General features: G+C 45.6%; 1 long non-coding RNA gene across 1 annotated transcript; it reads left to right on the forward strand.

Moving 5' to 3' along the window:
- The first annotated feature begins 462 nt into the window (after positions 1–462).
- Positions 463–9,300, forward strand: LOC116071345. The gene is made up of 3 exons (XR_004110842.1): positions 463–562; positions 8,444–8,627; positions 9,095–9,300. It is a non-coding gene; the product is annotated as an uncharacterized LOC116071345 (long non-coding RNA).
- The last annotated feature ends 219 nt before the right edge of the window (positions 9,301–9,519 follow it).

Consider the following 9,519-nt stretch of genomic DNA (forward strand, 5'->3'; position numbering starts at 1 on the left):
CCTCTCTCTCTCTTTCTCTCTCTCTAATTTTATCTCAGGTCCTCTGGAACTGCAGCTTTTGCTGTTAACCACCGAGCCATCTCTCCAGCCCTGGAACTATTTCTTTTTCATGTAAAGCCTCAGTGACTTAGGATTTCCATCCTGATGAGACTGGCAGAAAAATCACTGCAGCTGCTGGCATCCTTTCTCCAAGACACAAGGCCAGGAGCTCTGCTTGAAACTTAGAATAAAAGGATCCACTTGTGTTCGTTGGTCCGTCCTTGCTGTGCCATGCAGTTCTTCTCTCAGTCCAAGGAGTCTCCACACACACTTTGCCCACGATCCTTCGTGGCCTGTTTCAATAACCTCCCTAGAAACACTGCTAAAGACTGGATGTGGTTCCCAGTAATATGGGCTGAATTATCTCCCCACAGAAAGGGAGACAGACAGACACAGGGAGAACAAAAGCAACCACCACCTGTCCCAAGAGAATCATTGTCACTGAACTCCAGCTCCGGGAAATGAGGAGTAGAGATGTTAAACAGTGGTTTCCCGTTTTCCTGCCCCATCAAAAATTCCTGAGGTAAGCAATCAGCCCCCAGCAGCTATGAAGATCAGTGGAGAACTGAACACACATGCCAAGGCTTCAAGGGAATGTCCTGATACACCCTTAGCACACCAGCTAGGAAACTGCAGGCTACTCACACAGATTCACTTGCTATTAATCTCTGACAGTTAATTATTAATGATAGAAGGTGTGTAATGGGAGGGCAGAAAGCCAGATGGATCTGCAAAAATGATCGTGAGTGAAGCTCGGCCTTGGATCCTTAGCTTTCAAGCGTTACATTTTCCTAGGGAGTAGGCATTGGCAGGCTTTGGCCTCGGAGAGCATTCGAGCTTCTTTGATAGATCTAGGAATCGGAATTCCTCAACTCTTGACAGTGGTCAGTGCTGCAGCTTCTCCGTCTGGAGTGTCTGAGGCTCTTGCTCAGAGCCCGACAGCCCTCTGGAACTCTCCCATTGGCCAAGGCTTGCTGTTTCCCATCTGCAGCTCTTTATAGTCTTCAAGTCTTGGTCGAGCTCCCCCGTCCCACCGGCTTCCACCCTTACCACCCCCTGAAACTGTTTAGCTGCCTCTTACTCAGCTGTCCAGCAGCCAGCCCTCTCGCCACATTTGCAGCTTAGCCAGCTGTTGGTGCTGCAGCAGCAGTGCTGCCTCCTCTCTCACAGTCAGCACACTATCCTTTTCTTCGTGTTACTGTTTTTATTTTTTTTTCTGCATTCTGAGCATAGAAAAGAAAAGGCTGCCTGAGAGAAACTTGTCATTGTTTTTATCAGGCTTGATGTTACATCAGGATGTTCTCGATGCTGTCTCCTAGCAGATTCACTAAATGATCTAAAGCAGCCTGCCAGAGAACGAGTGTCTGTTCCCAATCACACCATAACCCCACATGTAAGTGAAGGCTTGCGTGTGCCCCAATCATAGCATTGTCTCTTTAGCATCAGGCCTTCTGCTAGTTCACCAGGGGACATGCCCCCCTCACCTCATCACCTGCTTAGGTGGAAATGAAGTTTACCACCTGAGCGAGGCTTGTGATGGCAAAAACCATTTGGTATAAACTGTTTCAAGTAGCTCTGTATGTAGCTGCACCTTCAGACGCCAGAGCAATCAGCTATTACTGCATGGCTTTCTCAAGCCACTCACAGAGGCTGAAGCTGGCACAAGGGTCGTCTTGGCCAGCTATTTTGATTGACAGTCTTTTTGATCAAAACACATAGGGCAGCAAAGGAGAGTTCAATAGCTGATAGTCAGGGAGTCAAACTGGTCTATTTCCCCATTGTCTTGCTTATTTACAGGAAAATGAACATCAGCCAAGCTTATATTAAGAACACTAACACCTATGGTGATTTTTATAGATTTTTTTTTAAACGATGCTTTCAAAGTGCTTAAACATGTGTCAATGAGGTATATCTGGATGGAAGATTGTTCCCAAGACAAGGTGCGTATTAAGTGTCCTTATCTTGAGAGAAACTTTAGTGACTGTTACAAATAGCCACCAGTGGACACCACACCCATGTCCTATTAGACCTAGAGAATCTTGTGAAGGTTACTTGACTATTTTGGTCTTTCTTCTCATTCTTTCTCTTTCTACGCATTTATTTTTGTGTTTGGAAGACGCTTATCAGTGCAACAGCTAAACTAACTTCTGCATCCTGGACGTTCACTGAAGAACATAGCTAGCCTATTTTTACTAGGAAACAGCTTCTGTATACAACAAAGACCTGATGGAAGTAAGATGGATCTTAGAGTACTCTTGTAGAACATGTAGGAGAATGGGCAGAAAATGGAGGCAACTTGCCTGTAGAAAAGCCACAAAAGGCTGTCTTAGTTAAGATTTCTCTGGCTGTGGAGAGACACTGTGATAGCGACAACTTTTACAAAGGAAAACCTTAATTGGGTTTGTGTGATGGTTTGTATATGTTTGGTCCAGGGAGAGGCACTTAGAGGGTGTGGCCCTGTTGGAGTAGGTGTGGCCTTGTTGGTGTAAGTTCGTCACTATGGATGTGGGCTTTAAGACCCTCATCCTAGCTGCCTGGAAGTATTGTGTTAGTAGCCTTCAGCTGAAGATATAGAACTCTCAGCTCCTTCTGCACTATGCCTGCCTGGATCCTGCCATGCTCTCACCTTGATGATAATGGACTGAACCTCTGAACCTGTAAGCCAGGCCCAATTAAATGTTGTCCTTATAAGACTTGTCATGGTCATGGTGTCTGTTCACAGCAGTAAAACCTAACTAAGACACTGGGTCTGGCTTGAGCATCTGAAACCTCAAAGCCCACCTGAAGTGATACAGTTCCTCCCACAAGGCCACGCCTCCTGACAGCGCTGCTTCCTGTGAGCTCTACTCCTATGAGTCTTATTTTCATTCAAAACACCACAGAGGTGTATAAAGATTTTTCTTGGGCAAACCAACATGTTCTCTGTGCATACTAATAGCCAACCAGATCTAACATAGGCAAGATCTAAACTTCTGCATATGCCCTGCTCAGAGCGAGCCTATAACCTGAGCATAGGGAGAACCCCACCTGAGAACCTTCACAGCACTGTTACTCCTCGGTGACAAGCTTAGTTTGAACTAAGAAAGATCTTGCCTGGAAGGAAAGGCAAGGAGTGGCTCTCTCTGTTTGTGCTACTTGTTGTGGTGGGACTAGGGGAAAGTAGACGAGATTCTGTGAATTGTTCAAACCACAAGAGTATCAAGAATAGAATGTTTGCTCTATGTGTGACTTGAAAACCACAGGTTGAAACTTGAAATAACTCGTAGCCGATAGGGTCCTTTGGGTGGTTGTGTTCCAGGATTATGTAGAGATTGCCCAACCTGTCAACCTAACTTCCCTCCCAGGTAAGAAGAAAGACATAGGCCACTGAGGGGAAGATTCAGCAGAACCATGGTGACAGTTTGTTGTACAGAGAGGCGAAGATATTGGAGTTGTGCTAATCCATTTAAAGGGAAAGTATAGTGGATTGGGAGAATGGCCGTGAAGGGCAGGCTATGAGTGCTGGCTGGAATGATTGGAGGAAGAACCAAGTGCGAGCCCAGTGTGGTGCTGCATGCCTTTACAGTGAGAGGCAGGCTGACCTCTGTGGGCTTGATGGACACAAGGAGTTCCAGGCTAGCCAGGTCTACAGAGAAAGACAATGTCAGGGAGATAGAGAGAGGCGGGGGGAGGGAGAGAGAGAGGGGGAGGGAGAGACAGAGACAGACAGAGACAGAGACAGAGAGATAGAGAGAGATAGAGATAGAGAGACAGAGAGAGAGATAGAGAGTGAGAGAGAGACAGAGAGAGACAGAGACAGGGAGACAGAGAGATAGAGAGAGAGAGACAAAGGGAGAAGGAGAGGGAGAGGGAGTCAGAGAGAGACAGAGACAGAGAGAGATAGAGAGACAGAGACAGAGAGACAGAGAGAGACAGACAGAGAGAAGGGGAGAGACAGAGGAACAGAGAGATAGAGAGTCAGAGAGACAGAGACAGAGACTCAGTGACTGGATAATGCATTCTGTAAGACAGAGTTGTTGAGAGTATACTTATGGTAACACAGAGAACCTTTCCCTGAATTTTTAAATATCTTAATCTCCATCAAACACGGAATATACCACATTTCCTTTCACCCCTTGCAGCAGTCTTTCTCACACTTCCTCACATACTTGAGTCACCTGTGGGGGTTACAGAGCAGCTCTGACTCAGCAGGCCTGGGCAGGGCTGAAGAGTCTCTTTCCCCACCGGGCAGAGTGCACATGTGCCTGTCTGCACCCACCATTCTGAGGCTAGCTAGTTAGCCGGCTAGCTCTGCAGTGTCAGAAGACCTCTGCTGGCCACATTAGAAATGTGCATTGTCACACTCTTTTTTTTTTTTTTTCCTCTAAAAATAGTAAAAGCTATGTACTAAATACATAATACTAATACTAAAAGCCAGCAACTCTACCAGCTTTGTTATTGGCAAAACCAACAGGGTTTGTAGATTTGAACCCTTTAGCTATCATGGTATTGAAACTTTAGTTTGGACTCTTGATTTAGGTTTTGGTGTTACTCCAGAGAGACCACATAGCCAGTCAGTGATCATCAAAGGGGTATGTTTAGTCTACATAAATATTAAAGTGAATGTACTTTCTCTACAAGAATACAGGAAACCAGTCCGTAGGAGCCTTTATGTGCAGTAATGAATGACTTAAAAGGGTTCTGTCTTTATTAGTATTAAAAAGAAAACCTCAGTCTTTTAATTTGATTCACCTTCTCCTGTCAGGGGTTGCCATAGTTGTATTTCTTATGAGTTGTTCTCTAATTTAGCCCTTCTATGAATCAGACTAGCCTGCTCTTTAATTAGGAAAATCGAGAGCAGCTTTGTAGTAATTTAAAATTTCTCAGGTTTTTTTTGGGGGGGGGGGCTCATCTCTGTCTACACTTCTGAAACAGAAAACAGAAACGCTGTCAGTAGTTCAGATGAGATGTGCCTATCGGCATCTCAGAGATACTCAGTTTCAGAAACACTGCATTTCTCCTGGTTTTCTTCTAGCTGCAAACATTTTTTTTAATTTTGAATATCAATAGACATATGTCCTGGTCTTGCCATGTATGTAGATAAATGCTCCAGAAGCCATCCCAGTTTTTCCAAATAACCAGAAAATTACTATCACACTAGAGTGGGAACATCTGGTCCAAGAATGCGTACACTCTCTTAACCCTAAGGCAATCCAACTGAAAACCTTGTAAATTAACATCAATATTAACTTGACTTCGGTAGAAACCTCTCAGTTTATGCATGTGCTAACTCAGCAGAACACAGTCCCGTGCAGATGCTGTGCATCAGTGCATGTGCTCAGAGAAACTTCCTTGAGTGGAGAAATGTCCGGTATTCTTGCACAGGGCAGCACATTAAGTGAGATCCCAGGGTGCTTTGTGATTTTTACTGACTTTCCATAATCTTAATAGAGTATGTGGCTAAGGTCCCAAAGACGTGTGTTAAAAAGTTTACTTTTAATTAATTTATTGATTTGTTTATTTACGTCCACATGCTGCCCCCCTCCCAGCCCCACCTACAGGGTCCCTCCCTTTATCCCCACTCCCCTTCATCTCTGAGAGGGTGCCTCCAATATCCCCCTACTCTGGTGCATCAAGTCTCTGCAGGATTAGGAGCATCCTATCCCATTAGGCTAGACGATGCAGCTCTCTGCTACAGCTGTGCCTGGGGCCTTGGTCCAGCCTGTGTATGCTCTTTGGTTGATGGCTCAGTTAGAAGGCTCAGTTATATGCTTATGAGAACCGTCTGTACAGTCCAATCCAACCGTTTCTGTTTGGAGTTAGCACTACAGAAGGCTTTTCTTTGCCCAGGTTTGATGAGATATATAATAAGTGGTTAGGTATAGATATTTCTACATCCATAGAGTCTATAAAGTAGCACATAACCTTATATGAGTCTGTGACTCAGGGATCAGCCTGTGGTTGGTGGATTTAAGCAGACATCACCTCGGAAGGAACCCTGAAGCCACTAGTTTATCCACACTAATCCTTCCATTGTATAGCAGAATATCTGCAGGACAGGCCTACAGGCAGGGTTTACTTAATCTATGACTTTTCATTACAATATGAGATAAAGAAGAACGGAGCCACAGTAGACACCTTTGCAAATAAAGAGCGCTTTATAGTTAGATAGACCGCACTTTAAATTTTAACTTAAGGCTGAAGATAAAAGTTGGAGCTAGAGTGTTTGGCCTGTAGGCGCTAAAGCCCCGTGCTTGGCACCCTGCATTGAAAAGACAAGAGAGTTCTCTCTCTCTCTGATAATTCTAATTCCCCTGATTCATGCCTTTCATCCTGGGGAGTTTCCTTGCGTGAAGGAGCCAACATAAAGGTAATTATCCAAGTGAATGTTCAAGACAGACCCCAAAGTGAAGGCTTATGAGCTCATGCCCCTTGCAACGTCGTCTTAGAGACACAGCAGAGATTCAGGATTAGTTAGAGCAAAGACGCAGCTCGCTACTAAAACATGCAATTCAGGCAGGAATCTGAATACTCAGGTTCTCTCATACGTGTTACAGCACCCACACATGCACACACATACACTATGACAACAACACAGAAAACATTTGACATTTCTAAACACTTTTGGAATCTATGAATTCAGAAGTTAAGTAAGGCCAGAGACATTAAAAAAAAAAAAAAAAAAAAAAAAAAAAAAAAAAAAAAAAAAAAAGGCCCAGCTAAGACTGGGGTGGGGGAGACTCCTCCTTTCAGAAAGGAGTGACTCAGACCAGTCTGGGATTCTTATGCTCCAAATATTAAACATTGCACTTTGGTCTGGTAGAGTCACTGATGTCTAAAAAAAAAAAAAAATCAGAGATATATTTAAGATATACCTTGTACCTAATGTGGGTTCAAGTAACTTCCACGTGACCTAGAATCGCTTTCATCAGCTTGCGGTCCTCCTACTCAACACTCAGATGGAACAGCAGTTTTCCCACGGTAGAGGGATGGGAGATATGACTGTGGATTCTAGAATCCACCCTGGGACGTAGCCCAGGTGCATACTCAGGCTGTGGTTTGGGTGGGGCAGAGAATTGAGGCATCAATTGCGGAGAGTTGGGCAATGTACAGACAGGCAAATACTGAAAGTCAAGTCCCCAAGGAATGCAGAGCCGCAGCCAGAATAAACACTGTAAAACTGGGTCAGCAACTCAGGGCCAGAACAGAGAGCCCAAATCGAGCACTAAGGTGAAGACGCCAAATGGGTTAGCAAAACAACAAAGGGAATGGCTGAGAGATGCTCTCTCTACAAGGAGCCAGAGACAGCTCTCTGAGGTCAGCTGACTGCATTTAAAACTAATATAGATCCAAAGTAATGTCCCACCTCTTACCCATAGGGTCTCCCTAGATCCACCTGGTAGAGTGCTCCCAGGAGGACTGGAGCTTGAATTTCTAAGGTAGAATGTTCCATTGTTACTATAGAAAAAAAAAATCACTACAGCTTTGGTTGGGTCCAGTGTCCCAGGTCAGGCAATCAGTGGAGAAAGAGCATGACTTGGGGAGGATGCTCCAGGTCAGTGGCTCTCAGCCTTTAACTCTGTAACCCTTGGGTACAGTTCCTCATGTTGGAGTGACCCCCAGCCATAACATTATTTTCATTGCTATTTCATGACTGTAATTTTGCTACTGTAGTGAATCATAATGTAAATGCATATGTGATGTGACACCCCTGAAGAGGTTGGGACCCACGGGTTGCTGGTGTAGATAGTTTGAGGAGGATAAAGATGGAAGGAGAAAGGTTACAGAGTCTGGATAAAGGGCTCCGGTGGTCTTCTGATTTCTTCAAGTTCAGGTCTTCAAGCATCTTAAGGAAATGCCAGCATCTGCCCCTGAGATGTCCACCTTGAAGAACTGACAGCCCTCAACCCAGGCTTTTCTTTCTTTTTCTCTTCCTTCCTTCCTTCCTTCCACCTTCCCTCCCTCCCTCCCTCCCTCCCTCCCTTTCTTTCTTTCTTTCTTTCTTTTTTTCTTTTGATAGTCGACTGCAGCTATGTCTCAGTGCCAGTCAACATCAAGTCTGTTAGAGAATGACTTGCCCTTGGGGAAGGTATACAGTGCAGTGTTCTAGCTGGCGTTGAGGGGACACATTAGGTATTTTGATTCTCCACTGAACTACAGAAGTTTCCTGAATTACCCTTGTACTGTACTAATGTCGGTGACATTATCTAAATGAATTGCAGACATTAGCCCTGGGCTTGCAGTCCTTACTGAGTGTGCCCTACTCTGTATCAGCGCCGCCCCTTCCTCCGCCCCGGGTTCTACTCATTTCCCCCTGCTGCGCCCCGCAACCCCGCGAAACGCCCGAGAACTCAGCTGCTCCGCTCCAGGGTGGGCTTGATTTCTCTGATGCCCTTCTCACTCCTTGCTGTCATTTTTTTTTCAGGAATATGTACCTGACCCAGTGAAGGACACGTGCCAGACCTCTGGGGTGTCCCATCATCCCCGAGAGACTTCTGAGGAGTCAGTCGGAGGATGCTTTGTTGCTGCTGCTTTGTAACAACATCGTTGAAACTGAAACCTAGTCAAGGAAGCACCCTGGCCCAGAAAACTGAGAGAAGCAACCAGGGGTAAGACAGTGCTGCTGGCTCAGTGGTTAAGATCCGGTACTGTTCCTGTTAAAGGCACAAGTTCAATTCCCAGGACCGGTCGGGTGGCTGCTTACAACCACTGTTACTCCCAAATCTTCTGACTCTTCTGGTCTCTGTGGGTTTCTTCACTAGCACACACACACACACACACACACACACACACACACACACACAGAGGTGAGGTGAGGGAGAGAGGGAGAAAGAAAGAGAGAGTAAGGTAGAAATAAAGTAAATCTGAAGAGAGAGGGAAAAGGTGGAATGTGTGTGTGGGGGAGGGGGGGAGTGGCAGGGAAACAAAAACATGAACCAGAATTTAGAAACTCTGTCCAGAAATGCTGACCTCAAGCCGAGTCCCGTTTCTCTGAGTTAACACAGCTTTTTTATTAGCTAAGCCAGTTTAAACAAGGGTTTCTGCTTACTACAGTCAGTGTTGCTCCCTGTTCTAGAGAAGAGAAAATGGAGACTTAGAGAAGCTGAACCCTGTTCCCCAGCCTCCACCAACTTCTTCAAACTGTGTGGCGCTCCGTTCTCTGCACTGCATGCCCATCACCATCTTAATCAGATCTCCACGAAGCCTTCACAAGATCAGGCCTGTTGTTGCTCCCTCCCAGAAGGGTCACTAGGCCTTCACCTGAACCTCCACCCACGCCCTCCTTCTGGTGCCTCACGCACCCCTCACCTCAGCTCTATGAAACTCTGCCCTGGCTGCTTGCCATCTTCGGAGATGGTAGAGTATGTAGAAGGTACTTGGTTAACTGAGGAACACTCTCTTCAGTTGCTGAGGCCGACAGCCATGCAGACATGGGACTTTTCAAGTCTGTGGCTGTCTTGCAGTCTCATACATTCCTATGAGTAACCTCTCAACCACGCT

The sequence above is a fragment of the Mastomys coucha genome, unplaced genomic scaffold (genome assembly GCF_008632895.1).
Source record: "Mastomys coucha isolate ucsf_1 unplaced genomic scaffold, UCSF_Mcou_1 pScaffold22, whole genome shotgun sequence".
NCBI lineage: Eukaryota > Metazoa > Chordata > Mammalia > Rodentia > Muridae > Mastomys > Mastomys coucha.